The sequence below is a fragment of the Oncorhynchus tshawytscha genome, linkage group LG30, assembly GCF_018296145.1.
Source record: "Oncorhynchus tshawytscha isolate Ot180627B linkage group LG30, Otsh_v2.0, whole genome shotgun sequence".
In the NCBI taxonomy this organism is placed as follows: domain Eukaryota; kingdom Metazoa; phylum Chordata; class Actinopteri; order Salmoniformes; family Salmonidae; genus Oncorhynchus; species Oncorhynchus tshawytscha.
The window spans coordinates 23496319-23522247 of record NC_056458.1 but is presented as its reverse complement, the minus strand read 5'-3'; the positions used below and the strand labels follow the sequence as shown (position 1 = coordinate 23522247).

Below are 25929 nucleotides of genomic sequence, written 5' to 3'. Positions count from 1 at the left end.
TGGTAGGATATTCGTGATTGTTCATCGTCTAGTTTATTGTCCAACGGTTGCACGTTGGCGAGTAATATTGATGGTAACGGCAGCTTTCGTAGTTGTCTTCTGCGGGTCCGGACGAGGCATCCAGCTCTTCGTCCTCTACATTGCTTCCTTTTGCGAATAATTGGGATGTCTGCCCTGTGGGGAGAATATTGTGTGAGTCCTGCTTGTTGTTGTTGAAGTAATCTTCATCTAATCCGAGGTGAGTGATCGCTGTCCTGATATCCAGAAGCTCTTTTCTTCCATAAGATATGGTTGCAGAAACATTATGTACAAAATAATTTACAAGTATTGCAGAAAAAACACATAATAGCACAATTGGTTAGGAGACCGTAAAACGGTGGCCATCTCCTCTGGCGCCATCTTGTAGAGGGTCATTGGCTTCATCAATAAGTGCATCAACGACGTAATCCCCACAGTGACCATACATACATAACCCAACCAGAAGCCATGGATTACAGGCAACATCCACACTGAGCTAAATTCTAGAGCTGCTCCTTTCAAGGAGCAGGACTCTAACCCGGAAGCTTATAAGAAATCCCGCTATGCCATCCGACAAACAATCAAACAGGCAAAGAGTCAATACAGGACTAAGATCGAATCATACTACACCGGCTCTGACGCTCATTGAACATGGCAAGTTTTGCAAACTATTACAGATTACAAATGGAAGGAGAGCCGAGAACTGCCCAGTGACACGAGCCTACCAGAAGAGCTAAGCTACTTCTATGCTCGCTTTGAGGCAAATAATACTGAAACATGCATGAGAGCACCAGCTGTTCCGGGAAACTGTGTGATCACACTCTCTGCAGCCAATGTGAGTAAGACCTTTAAACAGGTCAACATTCACAAGGCCGCAGACCCAGGATATGTCTGACCAACTGGCAAGTGTCTTCACTGACATTTTCAACCTGTCCCTGACCGAGTCTGTAATACCAACATGTTTTTTAAGCAGACCACATAGTCCCTGTGCCCAAGAACACTAAGGTAACCTTCCTAAATGAGTACCGCCCTGTAGCACTCACATCTGTAGCCATGAAGTGCTTTAAAAGGCTGGTCATGGCTCACATCAACACCATTATCCCAGAAATCCTAGACCCACTCCAATATGCATACCGCCCTAACAGATCCACAGATGATGCAATCTCTATTGCACTCCACACTGCCCTTTCCCACCTGGACAAATAGAACACCTATGTGAGAATGCCCTTCAATGACTACAGCTCAGCGTTCAACACCATAGTGCCCTCAAAGCTCATCAATACGCTAAGGACCATGGGTCTAGAAATCTCCCTCTGCAACTGGATCCTGGACTTCCTGATGGACCGCACCCCCCCCTTTTACACTGCTGCTACTCTCTGTTGTTATCATCTATGCATAGTCACTTTAATAACTCTACCTACATGGACTAGCCGGTGCCCCCGCACATTGACTCTGTACCGGTACCCCCTGTATATAGTCAAACTATTGTTATTTTACTGCTGCTTTTTAATTACTTGTTACTTTAATTTCTTATTCAGATCAAAAAAAAACTGAGTTGTTGGTTAGGGGCTCGTAAGTAAGCATTTCACTGTAAAGTTGTATTTGGCGCATGTGACTAATAGAATTTGATTGAAATATGTGTGTAGCAAAATGCTTGTGCTTCTAGCTCTGACAGTGCAGTAATATCTAACAAATTACAACATATACCCAATACACACACATCCAAGTAGGACTATATACACATGGACAAGCGATGTCAGTGCGGAACTGACTAAGATACAGTAGAATAGTATATAAAATAGTACTGTATATACATATGAGATGAGTAATGCAAGATATGTAAACACTATTAATGTGACGAGTGTTCCATTCCTTAAAGTGGTCAGTGATTTCTAATCTATGCATATAGGCAGCAGCCTCTAATGTGCTAGTTATTGCTGTTTAACCATCTGATGGCCTTGAGATCAAATCTGTATTTCAGTCTCTCGGTCCCAGCTCTGACCTCACCTTCTGGATGATAGCAGGGTAAATAGGTAGTGGCTCGGTTGGTTGATGTCCTTGATGATCCTTTTCGCCTTCCTGTGACATCAGGAGCTGTAGATGTCCTGGAGGGCAGGTAGTTTGCCCCCAGTAATGCGTTGGGCAGACCGCACCACCCTCTGGAGAGCCTTGCGTGCAGCCTTGCGTGCAGTTGCCATACCAGGCGGTGATACAGCTCGACAGGATGCTTTCAATTGTGCATCTGTTGCGCATTCTTCACCACACTGTCTGTGTGGGTGGTCCATTTCAGTTTGTCAGTGATGTGTACGCCAAAGAACTTGACGCTTTCCACCTTCTCCACTGTGGTCCCGTCGATGTAGGTAGGGGGGTGCACCCTCTGCTATTAAACTCTCTGGGATATGTGGAACAGTAGCGTCCCACTTGGCCAAAAGCTAGAGAAAATGCAGGGCAACAAATTCAAATAAATTCCCATAAAACTCAAACTTTCATGAAATCACACATGTAAGATACCAAATTAAAGCTACACATGTTGTGAATCCTGCCAACATGTCAGATTTCAAAAAGGCTTTTCGGCGATAGCAAACAATGCTATTATCTGAGGATAGCACCATAGTAAACAAAACAGAGAAAACATTTCAACCCTGCAGGCGCAACACAAAACGCAGAAATAAAAATATAAATCATGCCTTACCTTTGACGAGCTTCTTCTGTTGGCACTCCAATATGTCCCATAAACATCACAAATGGTCCTTTTGTTCGATTAATTCCGTCCATATATACCCAAAACCTGTAAACTTTGCCAAAACATTTCAAACTACTTTTGTAATACAACTTTAGGTATTTTGTAAAGTAAATAATCGATCAAATTGAAGATGCGATGATCTGTGTTCAATACAGGAAGAAAACAATCTCAAGCATGCTTTCTGGTCATGCGCCTCTATCAAACAATACACATGAAGTGACACTCGTTCAAGATGGCCGTACTTCTTCATTACACAAAGGAATAACCTCAACCAATTTCTAAAGACTGGTGACATCCAGTGGAAGCGGTAGGAACTGTAAGCAAGTCCCTTAGAAATCTGTATTCCAAATGAAAACTCATTGAAAAGAGGGTGACCTCAACAACAACAAAAATCTGAATGGTTTGTCCTCGGGGTTTCGCCTGCTTACATAAGTTCTGTTATACTCACAGACATGATTCAAACAGTTTTAGAAACAGAGTGTTTTCTATCCAATTCTACTATAATAATATGCATTTCTTATCTTCTGGGGATGAGTAGCAGGCAGTTGAAATTGGGCATGCTTTTCATCCAAAATTCCAAATGCTGCCCCCTATCCTAGAGGAAGTCCACGATCATCTCCTTTGTTTTGTTAACGTTGAGCGAGGGGTTGTTTTCCATGCGCCACACTCCCAGAGGCCTCACCTCCTCCCTGTAGGCTGTCTCATCATTGTTGCTAATCAAGCCTACTACTGTTGTGTCATCTACAAACTTGACTGAGTGGGAGGCATGCTTGGCCACGTAGTCATGGGTGAACAGGGAGTACAGGAGGGGGCTGAGCACACACCCTTGTGGGGCCCCAGTATTGAGGATCAGTGGAGTTGAGGTGATGTTTCCTACCTGGGATGACAACCCATCTCTGGATGAGGGCTTTTAGCGAGTGGAATACTGGGGACCAATTGGAGGTTTACTTAGTAGCAATGTAAATATCATGGTAGAGCTATATAGACACTCAATCATCATGTTACTTTTTAATGGTACGTTTACAAACATATATTTTGATAAATAGAATTGAAAGTTGTGTCTCAGTATATTAAATGGTGAAATAAGTATAGCCAATTACAATTGTAATGGCTTAGCAGATAATAAGAAAAAATGATCAGTATTTACCTGGCTAAAAGAGAGGGAATATAATATCTATTGTTTACAGGAAACTCATTCAACAATTTTAGATTACATTTTGTGGAAAAAGGACTGGGGGGGGGCAATTTCTCCCATGGGCAAAGAAATTCAAAAGGGGTGATGGTATTAATTAACAGTCATTTTGATCCAAATGTGAAAATTGTCCAAGCAGATCATCAAGGTAGATGGATTATTTTAAATATGTTATTGGACAATAAACAGATATGGCTTACCTATACAGTCCAAATAAAGATTCAAGCTTCTTTGAAAATATATATAAGGATTTATCAACTCTACAAGCAACACTAGACTCTTATTATGGTGGGAGATTTTAATACGGTCTTAAATACCTCTATGGTCCGGAAAGGAAATCACACTACAAACTATCACCCTCAGGCACTTAAGGAAATCATGACTGTCATGGATATATTGGAATTAATGGATATATGGAGGCTTAAATACCCTGACCTAGTGAGATATATATGGCGGAGGCTTAATCAAACTAGTTGTCTTGTCTACTTTCTTATGCCATTCTCTCTGGCACTAAAAGTAAAAAAATTGTTGATAGGGGACAGAATGCGGTCGGATCAACAGATAATTGGCATATATATTACTCTTACCGTATTTTCACGTGGGCGGGGATATTGGAAATTTAATCAAAGCCTACTAGATGATGAATTGTTTAGAACTAGGACAGAATAATTTATAACTGACTTTTTCAGACATAATGTAGGTACAGCAGATCCTCTTATTGTATGGGACACTTTTAAATGTGCCTTTAGAGGCCATGCAATTCAGTACTCATCTATAAAACAAAATAAATTGATATCAAAAGAGTCCATATTAACAAAGGAAATTGACTAACAGTACAGTTAGATAGCAATAAAAACTGTACCATAGAGGCACAGAATAAGTTAGAGGAAAAACAAAAAGAAGCAGAGGAACTTATTCAAGAAAGATCCAGTGTAATATATTATAAAAATAAAGCAAACTGGATGGAATATGGGGTAAAATGCACCAAATTATTTTTCAATTTGCAATATAGAATACATGATTCACCGAATTATATTGTGAAAGAGGAAGTAAAGTACTTTAATATGTTTTTGTTTCAGTCGCCTCCATCTCCACTAACTGAAGCTAATTATATGGCTTTTGTAAATAATAATAATGTAATGTAATAATAACATTTGTACAGAAAGACTCATGTGAAGGCCAAATTACAGATGAGGAACTTCTTGATGCAATTAAAGCCTTAGACACTAAGTTTAGAACATCATTGTTTTATACATTGATTTTTTTTATTTTTTTGAACTTCTTTGATGCAATTAATGCAATTAAACTACAAAAACCTAGGTGTCTGGCTAGACTGCAAACTCTTCTTCCAGACTCATATTAAACATCTCCAATCCAAAATAAAATCTAGAATCGGCTTCCTATTTCACAACAAAGCATCCTTCACTCACGCCGCGAAATACCCTTGTAAAACGGACTATCCTACCAATCCTCGACTTTGGCGATGTCATCTACAAAATAGCTTCCAATACTCTACGCAGAAAACTGGATGCAGTCTATCACAGTGCCATCCGTTTTGTCACCAAAGCCCTTTATACCACCCACCACAGCGACCTGTATGCTCTAGTCGGCTGGCCCTCGCTACATATTCGTCGCCAGACCCACTGGCTCGAGGTCATCTATAAGTCTATGCTAGGTAAAGCTCCGCCTTATCTCAGCTCTCTGGTCACGATAACAACACCCACCCGTAGCACGCGCTCCAGCAGGTATATCTCACTGGTCATCCACAAAGCCAACACCTCATTTGGCTGCCTTTCCTTCCAGTTCTCTACTGTCAATGACTGGAACGAATTGCAAAAACTTGGAGACTTATATTTCCCTCACTAACTTTAAACATCAACTATCTGAGCAGCTAACCGATCGTTGCAGCTGTACATAGCCCATCTGTAAATAGCCCACCCAATCTACCTACCTCATCCCTATATTGTTTTTCTTTTCTTTTCTGCTCTTGCACACCATTATTTCCACTTGCACTTCATCATCTGCTCATCTATCACTCCAGTGTTAATTTGCTAAATTGTAATTACTCCGCTACTATGGCCTAATTTTTGCCTTACCTCCTCACGCCATTTGCACACACTGTATGTAGACTTTATTTTTTTTGTATTGTGTTACTGACTGTACGATTGTTTATTCCATGTGTAACTCTGTGTTGTTGTTTGTGTCGCACTGCTTTGCTTTATCTTGGCCAAGTCGCAGTTGTAAATGAGAACTTGTTCTCAACTAGCCTACATGGTTAAATAAAATGTGAAATAAAATAACAAATAAAATATAAAGTGTTGTGGTGCAAAAATCCTAGCAAAATGCTTGGCGCATAGAATTGAAAAAGTATTGTCAGATATTACTCATCCTAATCTCAGACAGGTTTTTTTCCCCGGATGATACATCAGAGATAATATAAGACAGGTACTGGAAACAATAGAATACTATGAAATATCGGGGACACCAGGCCTGGTTTTCATAGCTGATTTTGAAAAGGCTTTTGATAAAGTACGACTGGAGTTTATATATAAATGCTTAGAATATTTCAATTTTGGGGAATGGGTTAAAGTTATTATAAAATAGTAAATAATGGCTACATCTCAGAAAGTTTTAAACTATCTAGAGGGGTAAAACAAGGTTGTCCACGATCGGCATATCTATTTATTATTGCCATCGAAATGTTAGCTGTTAAAATTAGATCCAACAATAATATTAAGGGATTAGAAATCCGTGGCTTAAAAACTAAGGTGTCATTGTACGCTGATGATTCATGTTTTCTTTTAAAACCACAATTGGAGTCTCTCCATGGCCTTATAGAGGATCTAGATAGTTTTGCTATCATCTGGATTAAAACCAAATTATGATGAATGTACTATATTACGTATTGGATCACAAAAAAATTTAACTTTTACATTACTGCATAGTTTACCAATTAAATGGTTTGAAGGAGATGTGGACATACTCAGGATATAAATCCCAAAAGAAAGAAATTCTCACACTAATAAATTTTTATAGAAAGTTAGCAAAAATAGATAAGATCTTGCAACCATGGAATGGAAAATACGTGTCTATTTGTGGAAAAATCACCTTCATTAACTCTTTAGTCATATTGTAACGGTCATCGTATGAAGAAGGTGTGGACCAAAGCGCAGCATAGTAGGTGTTCATGTTATTTTTTCTTTAAACTGAACACAAAACAAAATAACAAAGAGAATGAATGAAACAGTCCTGTCAGGTGCAGAAACACAAAACAGAAAAAAACTACCCACAACCCATAGGTGGAAAACAGGCTGCCTAAGTATGGTTCTCAATCAGAGACAACGACAGACAGCTGTCCCTGATTGAGAACCATACCTGGCCAAAAACACAGAAAAAAGAACATAGAACGCCCACCCTAGTCACACCCTGGCCTAACCAAAATAGAGAATAAAAAGCTTCTCTATAGCCAGGGCGTGACACATATCACAGTTTACCTATTTGCTTACACCTAGTAACCTGCTTTTTAAATGATATGAACAAAAATATTCAATTTTTTTTGGAAAGGCAAACCAGACAAAATTAAAATGGCCTATTTATATAACGAATATGAATTCGGAGGGGAGAAATGATTAAACATTAAAGAATTAGACCTCTCACGAAAGGCATCAGTCATACAAAAGTTATACTTAAATCCAAACTGGTTCTCTAGTAAATTAGTAGGAATGTCTCATCCCATCTTCAAGAATGGCATTTTTCCCTTTATTCAGATTACAATTGCTCACTTTCGGTTGTTTGAAAAGGAAATCATCTCCAAAATATCGTTATTTAAAATTTTTAAAAGCCTTAAAAAGACAGATCAAATAATACGACAAATATTCTGGTTAAACTCAAATGTACTAATTGATACATATACATTTTTAAAAGAGGTATACTTTTAGTGAATGATATCATAAATAGGACTGGTGGATTTATGTCACACACGCAGCTAACACAGACTTATGGATATGTCTGCTCTACCCAAAATTACAACCAACTAATTGCAGCATTAACACAAAAATGGAAGAGGCGAGTAGGGAAAAAAGTAAGGAACTTTTATGTCAGCCCTGCATTAAAGAACATAAATGGTTAAAGAAAAAGGTTGATAAATAAAACATATATCAATTTCATTTAAGGACCAAAAAACTGACAGCTGTGCCATATAAATGGCAAAATAGTTGGGAAGAGATTTTCGATATACCCATTCCATGGCACATGATTTATGAATTGATACGCAAAACAACGCCGGATTCAAAACTTCAAATTTTTTAATTGAATTACTATACAAAATTCTTGCAGCCAATAGAATGTCATAGATATTGGGGATGCAATCTTCCCAGCTCTGCATATTTAGATGTGAGGAGGCAGAGTCATTAGATCATTTATTTTGCTATTGTCCATATGTAGCGCGTTTTTGGTCACAGGTCCAGGAATGGCAGAAGAATTGTAATATTTGCCTAGAACTAACACTGCAGATAGCAATACTGGGTGATTTGAAAAGCCATAGTCAATCAATAATATAATAATTATTTTAGCAAAAAATATGTATTTTTCATTTAGCATCTGTAGAAGCTATGGGAATAGAAAGGTTCAGTACTTTTGTGAAGCGTCACGGCACAGTTGAAAAATATATGGATTCTGACCCACTGTGATACAGTGAATTATAAGTGAAATAATCTGTCTGTAAACAATTGTTGGAAAAATGACTTGTGTCATGCACAAAGTAGATGTCCTAACTGACTCAAAACTATAGTTTGTTAACAATAAATTTGTGGAGTTGTGTGAAAAACTAGTTTTAAAACTTCTTAGGGCTGCAATCCCATTAACGGGATGATATGACAACAGCCATTGAAAGTGCAGGGTTGCCAAATTCAAAACAACAAAAATCTCATAATTAAAATTCCTCAAACATACCTTATACTGTATCTTATACCGTTTTAAAGGTAAAATTGTTGTTAATCCCACCACAGTGTCCAATTTCAAATAGGCTTTACAGCGAAAGCCCCACAAACGATTATGTTAGGTAACCACCAACTCACAGCCATCAAACACACAGCCATCAAAAAAGCACAAATAAAGATAAAACTAATCACTAACCTTTGATGATCTTCATCAGATGACACTCATAGGACTTCATGTTACACAATACATGTATGTTTTGTTTGATAAAGTTCATATTTATATTTTTAAAAATCTCAGTATACATTGGTAATTTCAGTATACAGTATACATTATGTTCAGTAGTTCCAAAAACATCCAGTGATATTGCAGAGAGCCACATCATTTTACAGAAATACTCATTATAAATGTCGATAAATTGTTAGACATGGAAATATAGATATACTTCTCCTTAATGCAACCGCTGTGTCAGATTTCAAAAAACTTTACGGAAAAAGCAAACCATGCAATAATCTTGAGACAGCGCTCAGAAAAGAAATAAAATTATCCGCCATGTTGGAGTCAACAGAAATCAGAAATCACATTATAAATATTCCCTTACCTTTGACGATCTTCATCAGAATGCACTCCCAGGAATCCTAGTTCCACAATAAATGCTTTATTTGTTCGATAATGTCCATTATTTATGTCCAAGTAGCTACTTTTGTTAGCGCGGTTAGTACACAAATCCAAACGCTCGTGCAGGTCCATCCGAACGTCGGAAGAAAACTTCAAAAAGTTATATTACAGGTCGAAGAAACTTGTCAAACTAAGTATAGAATCAATCTTTGGGATGTTGTCATCATAAATCTTCAATAAAGTTCCAACCAGAGAATTCCTATGTCTGTAGAGAAGCCATGGAACGCAGGTCGTTATCATGTGAAATGCGCATGACCAGGACCTGACTCTCTGCCAGACCACTGACTCAAAGAGTTCCCATCTGGCTCCACAACACAGTAGAAGCCTTATTCAAGTTTCTAAAGACGCTTGACATCTAGTGGAAGCCCTAGGAAGTGCAACTTCATCCATATCCCACTGTGAATTCAATAGGGGCTGGGTTGAAAATCGACCAACCTCAGATTTTCCACTTCCTGTTTGCATTTCGTCTCAGGTTTTTGCCTGCATATGAGTTGTTATACACAGACATCATTCAAACAGTTTTAGAAACTTCAGGCACCTCTGGGCACCTTTCATCCAAACTACTCAATACTGCCCCTGCAGCCAAAAGAAGTTAAGAGATAGATGGGAGGGGTTGAATGGAGCTGAAGGGTGGGACTAATAACAAGATAACCAATGTAAAACATACAGGGTAAAATGTATATAGGTTCAGAAATTTTGTGAAATAGCACAGTTACAAATAGAAATCAAACTGGATGGACATCAGAAATAGACAAAGGACTAAAAACAAACAAAATATAAATATTGTAAAATAGATTGTCTGTAAAAGGTGTATAAGATGTATGAACAGAAGGTAGAAGCCCAAGTGTTATTGTTGATTAGTTTACTCCAAATGGGGGAAGGGTGGTAGGGTTTGCGGGGAATAATAAAGGTATATTCTAAAAAAAGTATGTATATCTATATAGGTATGTACAGTGGGGAGAACAAGTATTTGATACACTCCCGATTTTGCAGGTTTTCCCTACTTACAAAGCATGTAGAGGTCTGTAATTTTTATCATAGGTACACTTCAACTGTGAGAGACGGAATCAAAAAACGAAAATCACATTGTATGATTTTTAAGTAATTAATTTGCATTTTATTGCATGACATAAGTATTTGATACATCAGAAAAGCAGAACTTAATATTTGGTACAGAAACCTTTGTTTGCAATTACAGAGATCATACATTTCCTGTTGTTCTTGACCAGGTTTGCACACACTGCAGCAGGGATTTTGGCCCACTCCTCCATACAGACCTTCTCCAGATCCTTCAGGTTTCAGGGCTATCGCTGGGCAATACGGACTTTCAGCTCCCTCCAAAGATTTTCTATTGGGTTCAGGTCTGGAGACTGGCTAGGCCACTCCAGGACCTTGAGATGCTTCTTACGGAGCCAAGCCTTAGTTGCCCTGGCGGTCTGATTCGGGTCGTTGTCATGCTGGAAGACCCAGCCACGACCCATCATCAATGTTCTTACGGAGGGAAGGAGGTTGTTGGCCAAGATCCCGCAATACATGGCCCCATCCATCCTCGCCTCAATACGGTGCAGTCATCCTGTCCCCTTTGCAGAAAAGCATCCACCAAGAATAATGTTTCCACCTCCATGCTTCACGGTTGGGATGGTGTTCTTGGTGTTGTACTCATCATTCTTCTTCCTCCAAACACGGCGAGTGGAGTTTAGGCCAAAAAACTATATTTTTGTCTCATCAGACCACATGACCTTCTCCCATTCCTCCTCTGGATCATCCAGATGGTCATTGGCAAACTTCAGACGGGCCTGGACATGCACTGGCTTGAGCAGGGCGACCTTGCGTGCGCTGCAGGATTTTAATCCATGACGGCGTAGTGTGTTACTAATGGGTTTCTTTGACACTGTGGTCCCAGCTCTCTTCAGGTCATTGACAAGGTCCTGCCATGTAGTTCTGGGCTGATCCCTCACCTTCCTCATGATCATTTATGCCCCACGAGGTGAGATCTTGCATGGAGCCCCAGACCGAGGGTGATTGACCGTCATCTTGAACTTCGTCCTTTTTCTAATAATTGCACCAACAGTTGTTGCCTTCTCAGCAAGCTGCTTGACTATTGTCCTGTAGCCCATCCCAGCCTTGTTCAGGTCTACAATTTTATCCCTGATGTCCTTACACAGCCCTCTGGTCTTGGCCATTGTGGAAAGGTTGGAGTCTGATTGAGTGTGTGGACAGGTGTCTTTTATAGAGGTAACGAGTTCAAACAGGTGCAGTTAATACAGGTAATGAGTGGAGAACAGGAGTGCTTCTTAAAGAAAAACAAACAGGTCTGTGAGAGCAGGAATTCTTATTGGTTGGTAGGTGATCAAATACTTATGTCATGAAATAAAATACAAATTAATTACTTTGTGATTTTCTGGATTTTTGTTTTAGATTCCGTCTCTCACAGTTGAAGTGTACCTATGATAAAAATTACAGATCTCTACATATTTTGTAAGTAGGATAACCTGCAACATCGGCAGTGTATCAAATACTTGTTCTCCTCACTGTATATATGTATGCATATGTATATGTACGTGTTGTCACACCCTGACCTTAGTATTCTTTGTTTTCTTTATTATTTTGGTTAGGTCAGGGTATGACGAAGGTGATATATGTGTTTTTGGCCTGTCTAGGGTTTTTGTATGTTTATAGGGTTGTTTCTAGTCTAGGTGTTTTTATGTCTATGGTTGCCTAGATTGGTTCTCAATCAGCGGCAGCTGTTTATCGTGGTCTCTGATTGGGGACCATATTTAGGTAGCCGTATTGCTTGGGTATTTTGTGGGTTATTGTCTATGTATAGTTGCCTGAGTCAGCACCAGTGTTTATAGCATCACGGTAGCTTGTGTATGTGTTCTTCCTTTAATAAAGAGGAATGTATTCTCATCACGCTGCGCCTTGGTCTCCTTGTTACAACGAACGTGACACGTGTATGTATATGGATATATATATTTGGAAATGATGCAGACAATTACATTGATGGAAGCAATAATCTTTCTGCAATATTAAGCTGATCCACCCCTAAAAACATGTTTAATAAACTCTGGGACTAGTACATCTATATCTGTATTTTAATGTGAAACATCTCTTTAATACTACTTTCTGTATAGTATAAGTATAATGTCCCTTATAACAAATCATGATAACATTGGATAGATAGATAGATAGATGCATGTGACAATAGCAGGATCATATCAAGGATAGCGTCAGGAATACATAAATACCACTTGAAGCTTGATGATGACTTGATGAATCAGCTGTGCAGTGCTAAGGCAAAAACAAAAATGTGCACCCCTTTGAGTCCCCAGGACCAGGACTGAGAACCGTTGCTCTTCATTGGGACCTCTTCATCTGCAGACAGGCTTTCACAGCTCTCCGTATCTGAGGACAGAAAACCTCACAAGAAATAGACTACACAAAAGTACCAGCTCTATCCAGAATAGCCTACTGTCTCACTTTGACAGCTGGGCCAGCTATCCTTTCACCCTCATCCAAAAGATGAGGAGTCAGTGGTAGGGTTCACATGACGTTGTAGCACAGCAAGATTCTCAGTAGACAGGGGGCATGGGATGTCAGGAACAATGACCCCATTGTCATTGTTTCCAGATTATCCTCCTGCTGAATATGGAATGCTCAAAAGAAACAAATCTGTATTAGTGACGATACATTTAAAGGAAGATCTGTCAAGCAATTCACACAGACACATAACTCTGCATAGTCTGGCTCAGACACAGGTGTTTAGAGCATTCCGATATGCCACAGCTGGTGAGGTGTCAGGTTTGCCTCTGTACTTAAAGGGTGATTATTAACTCTGTGAAATGCTGAAAATCTGCCCGCAGACGAGGTAGGAACCCATATCCCACATAGAAGAGGTGGATAGAATTTGACAGGTCAAGGTAGCCTTCTTCCTCCAAACTGTACAGCAAGTTGTAGTACTGACATGTCACAGCACTCCAAACATCTCTCCATAAGCCTTCCACGCCTCACCTAAGGGACCGAGAGAAAGAAACTGAGAGAAAGAAAAGGTTTTGTAGGGGGGAGGAACCTAACCTAATCCTCCATGAATAGTGAACACAGATGGGTCCGAGGTTATAGAAATGCAAGTTGTGTGTGCCTCTGTGAGTGGTTACAGACTGTGTGTGACACAGACACCAATCTTAGTGTACCAGAAATATTTAAATATAGAGGGCTATGTGTCTCAGCACTTGATTATTGCAAGGCTAAACCCCAAGCAAATCATGACTTGGCAGCAACAGGGGCTTGATAGTCCAGTGAAAATGGCTGAGTGTTTATGTGGTGTAAATCTTAAAATTAGCAGCTGACATCTTAAGGGTTTTTTAATTAATGCATGTGAGACAGGTTCCAAATACAACAAGACAGGCAGCGAGGAAGAGAGAAAAAAATAAGAGTTTAATAACCTCTGGTTATGGCCACTTTTGCCAGCAATAAAGCTTCCATGGCCTGTTCCTCGGACAGGGAACATACATCTGGCAATATCTACATTTTCGACCCCTTGATCAGCTCGCACTCTGAAAGTAAAGAAAATAGCTTATTTTTTGTAGATATGAAAACAGTAACTGAGATATGACCGTTCAATCTAAAGCAGCAGATGTCATTTTCAGGATACGTCAATACAGCACAGAAAGCAATCTTACGAGGTTTGATGAGGAAGATGTCAAGGGTTTCTATACAGAAAGTAACTCCTCACAAGATGTTACAATATGCATATTACAAGTTTTTTTTTCATTCTACTATATCGATATTTACCTTGAAGGCCATCCATTTCTGCCGACTCCACCCATAAAGTATCCAAAAACAGTTGCTGCTTTGTTATTGGCCGCAGTGTCCAGATAGAACATCTATACAAGAGGTAACTTATGCTTAACACCAGACTGGTATTGTGGTTGTTCATTAGGTGATGGGAAATATGCAATATGCATACAAAATAATATACTTACCTTCCTTGAAAATCCATCTATACCGCCAAAGATGACAACGTTGTATCTTGAAATAAAGCATTGGAATTAAAAGTGAAATGTTCAGCCTATTAACCTGCTTCATTATTTATATATTACCCGTTGATGAAGAGCAATTCCAATACATAATTGAAAGTTTGTCTATGAATAAGTAAAAATAAAAGTTAAGGACCGGTTAAGGATCGGCCCCTTTATTTCAATTTTCGCCTAAAATGACATACCCAAATCGAACTGCCTGTAGCTCAGGCCCTGAAGCAAGGATATGCATATTCTTGGTACCATTTGAAAGGAAACACTTCAAAGAAACACTTCTGTGGAAATATGAAAGGAATGTAGGAGAATATAACATAATAGATCTGGTAAAAGATAATACAAAGAAATAAACAACAGTTTTGTACCATCATCTTTGAAATGCAAGAGAAAGGCCATAATGTATTATTCCAGCCCAGTTGCAATTTAGATTTGGCCACTATATGGCAGCAGTGTACAGTCGTGGCCAAAAGTTTTGATAATGACACAAATATTAATTCTCACAAAGTCTGCTGCCTCAGTTTGTATGATGGCAATTTGCATATACTCCAGAATGTTATGAAGAGTGATCAGATGAATTGCAATGAATTGCAAAGTCCCTCTTTGCCATGCAAATGAATTGAATCCCCAAAAACATTTCCACTGCATTTCAGCCCTGCCACAAAAGGACCAGCTGACATCATGTGAGTGATTCTCTCGTTAACACAGGTGTGAGTGTTGACGAGGACATGGCTGGAGATCACTCTGTCATGCTGATTGAGTTCAAAAAACAGACTGGAAGCTTCAAAAGGAGGGTGGTGCTTGGAATCATTGTTCTTCCTCTGTCAACCATGGTTACCTGCAAGGAAACACGTTCCGTTATCATTGATTTGCGCAAAATCCTGCTTCACAGGCAAGGATATTGCTGCCAGTAAGATTGCACCTAAATCAACCATTTATCGGATCATCAAGAACTTCAAGGAGAGCGGTTCAATTGTTGTGAAGAATGCCTTTTCCAGCATGATGGAGCACCTTGCCATAAGGCAAAAGTGACAACTAAATGGCTCTGGGAACAAAACATCAACATTTTGGGTCCATGGCCAGGAAACCCAGACCTTAATCCTATTGAGAACTTGGGGTCAATCCTCAAGAGGCGTGTGGACAAACAAAAACCCACAAATTCTGACACACTCCTAGCATTGATTAAGCAAGAATGGGCTGTCATCAGTCAAGATGTGGCCCAGAAGTTAATTGACAGCATGCCAGGGCAGATTGCAGAGGTCTTGAAAAAGAAGGGTCAACACTGCAAATATTTACTCGTTGCATCAACTTCATGTAATTGTAAATAAAAGCCTTTGACACGTATGAAATGCTTGTAGTTATACTTCAGTATTCCATAGTAACATCTGACAAAATATCTAAAGACACAGAAGCAGCAAACTTTGTGAAAATTAATATTTGTGTAATTCTCAAAACTTTTGGCCACGACTGTATGTGCAAAGTTTTAGACTTATCCAATGAACCATTGCATTTCTGTTCAAAATGTTATCAAAACTTCCCAAATGTGCCTAATTTGTTTATTAATAACTTTTCGTGATCAAAACTGTGCACTGTCCTCAAACAACAGCATGGCATTCTTTCACTGTAATAGCTACTGTAATTTGGACAGTGCAGTTCGATTAACAAGAATTTAACTTTCTGCCAATATCAGATATGTCTTTGTCATGGGAAATGTTCTTGTTACTTACAACCTCATGCTAATCGCATTAGCCTACGTTAGCTCAACCGTCCTGCAGGGGACCCACTATCCTGAAGAAGTTTTTAAAAAACTTCTTAGATTTGATGGAGACGTTATACATCTTAGTACCTTGTCAATTTATGATTTGTATCAATGTGGACGAGAGACAGGGGAGCAGGTACAGAGTATCTTTGCCTAGCAATGCAACAAAGCTGGATTCTACAGTATGTATGTATGTAATGTAGTAGAATGTTATAAACCGAAAATGAATTGTAGGAGTTAACTTCTAGCTATGTAGAAGTTGGACGGAAGAACGCCCAGTGTTGCTTACCTGAGATGCCACCATCACACAGTCCTTCGTAGGTGTCCGCTATGACTTCCTTTGTGTCGCAAAGAAAGGCTGAACAGTATTGGTTGTAGCCAAACTGACACTGAAAAAAATGCCAAAATGTAGGGTGGTTGATAGCAAAATTAAATTGGAGTTTTGTTCTGAAATACATTTTTTGTTCTTTAAATATTTTTTGGGAGTAAAATGCATATAATACAAAATATTTGATAGCAATTTTTTTTAGACTTTGAAGCCTTGTTTTTGCGTTCATAACAATTATTTTTGATTGAAAATAAAAACAGTTTTTCTCTTGACAAAAAGACACAAAAGTACCTCCATAGCATATAACAATTTGCCTGTGAATAACTATACCTTCATACAAACTATGCAGAATTCTTGACACACAACTGAAGGTTGCTACCATATCCTGCCAGCACGCCCACAAGCAAGCCACTCAGTCGGGGAAAGACGCGGGGAAGAGAACGAGGAACGAGATGGGAGTAACAACAAATTGTTGCAAGTTGGGGAGGGGGGCTAATAGCTGAACAATAGACTATTCAGTCTTTACTAAAGAATAATTTAATAACCGAGCTAGGTGTGAAAACCCCCCGTCCCATCACAGAACAGATTTTCCCTAACAACCAAGGGGGAGTTAGAGCACTGATTATGCTTGTAACAGCCATTGGTGGAAGAAGGTGAGGACCAAGATGCAGTGTAGGTAAGTGTTCATCATTATTTTAATCAACTGAACACTAAATACAACAAGGAACAAAAGAAACAACCAAAACAGCTCCATCAGGTGCAAACCACACTAAGCAGAAAATAACTACCCACACCCATAGTGGGAAAACAGGCTGCTTAAGTATGGTTCTCAATCAGAGACAACAATTGCCAGCTGCCTCTGATTGCGAACCATACCAGGCCAAACACATAGAAATACAAAACCTAGACTACAAAACATAAAATGCCCACCCCAACTCACGCCCTGACCAATCTAAAACAGAGACATAAAAAAGGAACTAAGGTCAGGACATGACAATGCTTTTGGGTCCCAAAGCACTACCGTGTCTCTAACTGACAATGAATGAATGGGCAATATAAATCAAATAACAAATTCATAATTGTGCACGACTTCAAATTAAACAAGCAAGGAGCAGGTTTCGAACCCTCAACCTTCTTGCCCGAAGTCCAAGCGCTATTGACTGTGCACCAAAAGCATGCTCAAGCCGCAGAGTCGATAGAGTGCTTCCTCCCGGTAGCTTTCTACTCAATGTAATAAAGTAATGACTTTTCAAATAAGTTATCTTACGTGTTATGTTCTCTGTCAATTTGTTAGCTACCCTGTCCTTACGAACCACATAGCATATCATTACAGCAGTATGTACAGGTATGTTAGCTATCTACCTAACGTTAGTAGTTACACATCAAACTTGACAGTATATTAACTATAGGCTATCTAACTACCCAACGTTTATTGACTTGATAATTCCCGTCATTTTTAGGTTAGCTAAATGGTATAGTCGTTGAATGTCAATGGACATCCGGGTGCTTCCGTAAATTCGCTCTAGCTATCGACTCCGATGTCAGAGCACTCTCGTCTGAGTGTACCAGAGCACAGAATAATGAATTTACGAGTGCTCAACACCCGTTGGATATGGCCGTGTCAGTAAACGTCGGCAAAAAAACTTAATTAAATTGTTTCCAGCAGCACAGTTACAGTCACCAACACTCTGGTCAACACGGAAACTGCCTAACCACCTCTGCTAGGGTGAATAAAATGGTCAGAGTGGTCTCCTTTGTGTCTGGAAGTAGCTAGCAAGCTAGCCAAAGTTAGCTTGGGTGCTTAACTGCCGTTGTAAGGCCAGAACGCTTACATCTCAACACTACTCCTCGGCCCGAACGTCCAGTGTGCGCTCCGAGAGTGAAACGGTCTGAATTTACAGACTGGCAATGCTCTGAATTTATGAATTTAACTAGGCAAGTCAGTTCAGAACAAATTCTTATTTACAAGGACAGCCTACTCCTTCCTCCCCATTGGGGAATTGAAGCCTGGTCTCCCGCATGCCCTGCCCGCACTACACAGGGATTATTTAGCTAAATAGCCCAGTACTGTACTGCCAACTGTCACGTTGTACAGTACCATATTTTCAGTTCCATCCTAACAGAAACCCAGAGGGTTTTTCATTTTTCATGGAATAGAAACACCATAATATTAATCTAATTAATTAAGCAAGTACCAGTCAAGAGTTGGTCAACCCTACTCATTCCATGATTTTTCTTTATATTTACTATTTTCTACATTGTAGAATAATAGTGAAGACATCACAACTATGAAATAACACATATCAAATGTTGGGAGCAGCTAATGAGCACTTAGGGGTAAAGTTCCTTGCTCAAAGGCACAACAGAAGTAGGTAGTATACAGAGAGATTCTAGCTGGTAACCCTCTGGCTGCCACCTATCAGCCTGCCTTTCTAACCTCATAGCTACTTCCCAAGGTTGGCTCTAGCCTTTTAGGGGCCCTAAGCGAGATTTGGTTGCCCCCACCTCACAGGCAAAACATATTAGTGGCCCCCCTTCTTGACAGCGGAGACTAACAAAATCAACGTGGGCCTCCTTAATTAAGGTCAGGGCAACTGGGCGCGTGCCCTGCGTGACCAGTCAGTATTTTGCCATGATTACTCCAAGTTTAGATAGTCTAGCCAGCTAATTTAACAATTAAAAAATTGTTAGCTGACATTGCTAATTGAGTGACAGTGAGTGACTGATATAAAAAGAGAAAAACTACTGATGCACAACCAAATGTTAAACCTGCACATTCTGTATTCTACTATTCTAACTCTCAACAGTATGTTGAGACCCAAAAGGGGTTCCTGGGGCCCTAAGTGACCGCTTTTGTCCCTCTTACTGCCTCCCCTATTCATTTTGCTCTTTCCTCACTCCCTTGCCTTTGTTCCACCATTTCACCTGGCTTATCAACCTTTCCCTCCTCAAAGTATGTCATTTAGAAATGTGGGTGATATTTTCCCTTAAAATCACCCCCCTAGCGGTCAAACCTAGCAGTTTAGAGTGTTGGGCCAGTAACAAAAAGGTTGCTGGTACGAATCCCAAGCCAGCTAGGTGTAAAAATCCTCCGTTCTGCCCATGAGCAACGCAGTTAACCACAAACAACTGAAGATGTGGATGTCGAACAAGGCAGCCCCCCACACCTCTCTGATTCAGAGGGTTTGGGTTAAATGCGGAAGACACCGAGCAAATGTTACTTGTCTCGGGAAGGAGTGGAGAAATAAATAAAAAAATCTTTCAGCATTTTGAGAGAATGTGAATGTGTGCTTAGGGACCGTGTTGTGTAGCCTAAACATGCAATTTTTTCTAGCAACCCAAAGGTTGCGTGTTTTAATCTCATCACGGACAGCTTTAGCATTTTAGCAAACTTTGCAACTATTTACTACTTTTTAGCTATTTTGCAACTACTTAACATGTAAGCTAACCCTTCCCCTAACTCTTTAACCTTAACCCCAACCTTAACCCATAGCGTAGCTAACATTAGCAACCTACCTAGCATTAGCCATCTAGCCAACGTAAGCTACAACAAATTGGAATTTGTTACATATCATACATATTGCAATTCGTAACATATCTGAATTGTAATTCGTAACATATCCTACGAAATGGATGATGGAAATCTATGAATTAATACATACCATACCAAACATTACATATCATACTATTTTAGTACTCCAAATGTTTGTTTACTATGTTAATTCTACCCCTTAACCCAGGTTGAAAATGGGATCTGGACTTATTTACATTTTCTTTTGACGAAAGTTAGTATTTATTCATTAACCTCTTCATAAGTGGTCCTGAAAGTGTATCATTAACATTTGATGAGTTATTTTCCGCCTTGACTCTGGTAATTATATAGAACAGCATACCCTGCTAATTCCTCCAGAGGAAGCAAAACATGTAATAAAGAATAGTATTACTCTCTTGTGAAGTAAGTCATGGGTAATTGCATTAGACAATTAGGAGTAAAACATGCTGAGGCAAAAAATACATGCAGCACTTTCTATAACGGCAGCATTTAAAAAACATGAGAACATGTGTTTACGAAAAAGCACTAAGTACCCCTGAAATGCACAGAGCTTTAAATTACACCTTGTAGTTGGCTGCAATGATATTACTTGACATCTTTGTTCAGTTTTGAAGATTGTGCTTCACAAAACAGGATTAGAGTTTAGTAGATTTATTTAGGCATCAGCGCAAGGCTCTCTAACCCTATTCCTGGTGAGCTACCCTCCCGTAGGTTTTAAATCCAACCCCAGTTGTAACTAACCTGATTCAGCTTATAAACCAGGTAATTATTAGAATCAGGTGCAGTAGCTCTCCAGGAAGAGGATTGGCCAGTGCTGCATTAGAGAGATATTGCACATTAACTAAATACCTATTTCATTGGGGTGAATTATCAACTAGCACTAGCTGAGGCATTGCATGTCATTTTAATTAGCTGTCTGTCTAACAAAGCATTTTATAGTATTGTGGGGATTAAATGGTAATCATGCACACTGCCATCATTCTTGTTTAGTTTAATTGAGTTGTAAAAAATAAAGATATTGCCTTTTATTAATGCCCCTTGTAATGTGCTTAGGTATCATACAGTGCATACTGTTGCATTGTGAATTACTGGTTTTGTTTGCCTTGAATAGAATCTGATTACATACTTATGAATGGACAATGAAATTGTACATTTATTGTCATTTATTGTAAATTTTTTGTCAAGTTTCCGAGATGTGTTCTGTTTGTTGCCTTGCTAAATTTTGCTAAACCAAAGCTAATTTGACACAATTGCAGCTACAGCTAGCTAAACTAGTTTCAATCTTGTGAAATAGTTTTGCAATAGCCAATGTATGTACAAAAAAAAGTATTTCACATAGCAGGACATCTAACATCTAGCTAACGTCATTCATTGTATACGCAGGTTGCGTTGGACAATGTTGATGATGGCAGTCCGACTAGCAGGGCACGAGGCAGGGCTAGAGGGAGAGCCAGGGGCATAGGACGGACAGGCAGAGGCATGCAGCAGAGACAGATATGAGGATGAGGAGAGGCTTTTTGCTCTCTGACGTGATGGCTGCCACACAGGTTTGTATTATGTTGAAAATGCCAATATATTTAACAAAATAACGTTTTTTTTAATAGCTGAATAGTTGGTACAGAATAATTGGTGGCTGAATACATTTTGGTTTTTGGTATTTCTCCACACATATACTACATTCAATAGAAACATTATCTAGTTTCATCAATTTGCAATATAAAGTAGTGTTTGAATTGGCTTTGAATGAATTGTAGACCTTGACCATCCATATGAGAAATACCTTTAGTTGGGTGTGGAGAGAAATAACACATTCTGCCTTACTGATAACAGGCTGTGTGTGCATTTGTTCATTCAGGAATTTCTCATCAAGGAGCTCGATGATGCAGACAACAGGGAGGTGGTGAGGCTGATGTTTCATTGAGAGCCAGGGTTGGTGTTTTATGTTCTAGAGATTTACTGACGGCAGAATGGTGAGCCACCACCTTGGTGCACCTGTGGCAACTGCAGGGAGATGCCTACAGACAGAGAGAGGAACTATTGCAGGCAGGGACCAGACCTCTGTAAGCCAGCTGCCACATTTCACACATTACTGGATCTAGCTGTGTAAAGACCTCTACAGATTTATTCTGAACTAACAGTTTAAAGGCCCACTGTCTTCACATGATCACCCCATTCAAATGACCTCACATGTACACCACTCACCACAAACTAAATCAAAAGGTTCAGGTGTGCAGCAAGGGGTTTGGGGAGGGGGATTGTCTGCTCTGTGTTGTTTCAATAGGCTAGAATCACATTGTCACTCTTATTTTGTCTTCTAAACCAATGAGTGGTTTGCTAGTGTTTTTTTGTGAAGAACATTTTCAGAGGAGCTGCTTGGCAAATTTAATGGGGTGATCATGTAATGAAGGTGGGCCCTTTAGGAAGTAATGTACTCTCAAAAGTAAGGCCATGTTTACAGAGCAAAGGAAACCTATGAAAATGGTCTGGCACTGTAGGCCCTCTGCACAGCATTAGATCAATGATCCCATTCCTTCACTATGCCAGCCAGCCATAGAGCGTAAAGTGTCCATGTGTATGTTCCTGTCATCAGTTTGTGTGTGTTGCCTGGTACAGAAATTGCTGCATCAGTTTTGGGGTTGGGACTGGGAGGCAGGCCGGCAGGGAGGTCTCCTAGTTGCTTGATAGTGGAGGCTTCAGAGGGGTCTTTTGAGAGGTCCAATAGCAGGGGTCTTGGTCCATCAGGGCCTTTCCTGTTAATCTAGAGATGTATTCCAACAGATAAGTCAGAAAAAATATAATTGTTACTATGAAGGACAAAGATTTCTGTAGTGCAAAAACTAAATTAAATCTTGCTTCTTTCAAATTCTGTTATTGTAATGTACTTGGTTTAAAACAGTTTGTATGTACATTATGTGGGTTACCTGGTTTCTCAGGGTTGCTGAGCTGGAGGAGGTTTCTGGAGCTCCTGCATGGTCTCGAGGTTCATCCGATACTAGGGGCAGGGAAGAAATGAGGAACGTGGAGGTTTAGTGTACCGATACCATGAAATTATAAAAATACATCTATTCATTGACTGCATACAGTACGTATCATCTCCTACAGGCTTTGTTATAACACACTCTGAGGGCTGATGCAATATACAGTGGGGCAAAAAAGTATTTAGTCAGCCACCAATTGTGCAAGTTCTCTCACTTAAAAAGATGAGAGAGGCCTGTAATTGTCATCATAGGTACACTTCAACTATGACAGACAAAATGAGAAAAGAAATCCAGAAAATCACATTGTAGGATTTTTAATGAATTTATTTGCAAATTATGGTGGAAAATAAGTATTTGGTCAACAACAAAAGTTTTTCTCAATACTTTGTTATGTATCCTTTGTTGGAAATGACAGAGGTCAAACGTTTTCTGTAAGTCTTCACAAGGTTTTCACACACTGTTGCTGGTATTTTGGCCCATTCCTCCATGCAGATCTCCTCTAGAGCAGTGATGTTTTGGGGCTGTTGCTGGGCAACACGGACTTTCAACTCCCTCCAAAGATTTTCTATGGAGTTGAGATCTGGAGACTGGCTAGGCCACTCCAGGACCTTGAAATGCTCCTTACGAAGCCACTCCTTCGTTGCCCGGGCGGTGTGTTTGGGATCATTGTCATGCTGAAAGACCCAGCCACGTTTCATCTTCAATGCCCTTGCTGATGGAAGGAGGTTTTCACTCAAAATCTCACGATACATGGCCCCATTCATTCTTTCCTTTACACGGATCAGTCGTCCTGGTCCCTTTGCAGAAAAAACAGCCCCAAAGCATGATGTTTCCACACCCATGCTTCACAGTAGGTATGGTGTTCTTTGGATTCAACTCAGCACTCTTTGTCCTCCAAACACGACGCATTGAGTTTTTCCCAAAAAGTTATATTTTGGTTTCATCTGACCATATGACATTGTCCCAATCTTCTTCTGGATCATCCAAATACTCTCTAACAAACTTCAGACGGGCCTGGACACGTCTGGCACTGCAGGATTTGAGTCCCTGGCGGCGGAGTGTGTTACTGATGGTAGGCGTTGTTACTTTGGTCCCAGCTCTCTGCAGGTCATTTACTAGGTCCCCCCGTGTGGTTCTGAGATCTTGCGTGGAGCCCCAGATCAAGGGAGATTATCAGTGGTCTTGTATGTCTTCCATTTCCTAATAATTGCTCCCACAGTTGATTTCTTCAAACCAAGCTGCTTACCTATTGCAGATTCAGTCTTCCCAGCCTGGTGCAGGTCTACAATTTTGTTTCTGGTGTCCTTTGACAGCTATTTGGTCTTGGCCATAGTGGAGTTTGGAGTGTGACTGTATAACAAGTTCAAACAGGTGTCATTAATACAGGTAACGAGTGGAGGACAGAGGAGCCTCTTAAAGAAGTTACAGGTCTGTGAGAGCCAGAAATCTTGCTTGTTTGTAGGTGACCAAATACTTATTTTCCACCATAATTTGCAAATAAATTCCTTAAAAATCCTACAATGTGATTTTCTGGATTTTTTGTTCTCATTTTGTCTGGTATAGTTGAAGTGTACCTATGATGAAAATTACAGGCCTCATATTTTTAAGTGGTAGAACTTGCACAATTGGTGGCTGACTAAATACTTTTTTGCCCCACTGTATATGATGGACATTTAAAAATGTATACAAGGCTAAAGGCATAGAATGATAAACATAGCGCACACAAAGTAAAGGAATGTATTCTTCGTCCAAGCTGCTGTCCCCAGAATCTTCAAACCCGTCAGACTCCTCTTCATCAGAATCTTCATTCACCTGTGATTCCTTTGAGGGACTCCAGGTCTCATCAGCATCACTCTCGTCAGTGCCAATTTCATAATCCAAATCGATGCTATCACAAATACGACAGAATAATGTAATGGTGAATCTTGAATTGTAAATACAAACAAAAGTAAGTTAATTAGCACATCACAAATACTAAGAACAATCTTACACACTATTCATTAGGTCATTGACCTCATCTTCATTTACTTCTATGGTCTCTTCTGAGATGCTCATATTCAACAGGCTAAATAGTTCTAGAACATAAGAAAAGTAAATTCACTGAATAATATCTGTACAACATTGGCAATGCACATATCGAGTGATAATGTCTAGGAATATTTAACGAAAAAAAAACTTTAGTGTAGCCTGTTTTCGCCTTCTGTTGCCTCATTGGTGCTCCCATCTAACCACTACAGGCTCCTCCAGAAACTCATCCCCTCTTTAGAAAAAGACCGTCAGTTATACTCCAAGCATATAGTATCTTCATTACTGGTAAACATTTTGAATACTAGAGAGGGAGACATGACAGTACCAGAGAGATAGGTTAATCAAAGAAGGCAGGCATAAAGAGAGGGAGACAAAAACACAGAAACCAACCATAAATGATGCACACACAAGAAAGTTCACAGTACCCACAGTACCTCTCCGCTTTCGCCGCCTCCAGTTCTTCTTTGGGGCGGCGATATTCTCCTGGCTGAGCCCAGGGTCCTTTACTATCCAATTCGTCCTCCCATGTCCATTCTTCCAAGTAGTGCAGCCTCTCCCACTGCTGCTGCTGCTGCTCCTGTTGCTGCTGCATCTGTTGCTTCTCCTGCTGCTGCTTTTGCTTGCCCGTTGCCACGCCACTTGGTCCTGTTGTGGTGGGTGATTCTGTAACGGTTCTCTTGTGGTGAA

At 39.8% G+C, this 25929-nt stretch overlaps 1 long non-coding RNA gene across 1 annotated transcript; it reads right to left on the bottom strand.

Moving 5' to 3' along the window:
- Positions 1–21812: 21812 nt before the first annotated feature.
- On the bottom strand, positions 21813–25720 carry LOC112228109. The gene is made up of 4 exons (XR_002949982.2): positions 25677–25720; positions 24937–25102; positions 23158–23228; positions 21813–22994 (listed from the first exon to the last, which is right to left on the bottom strand). It is a non-coding gene; the product is annotated as an uncharacterized LOC112228109 (long non-coding RNA).
- Between the last annotated feature and the right edge of the window lie 209 nt (positions 25721–25929).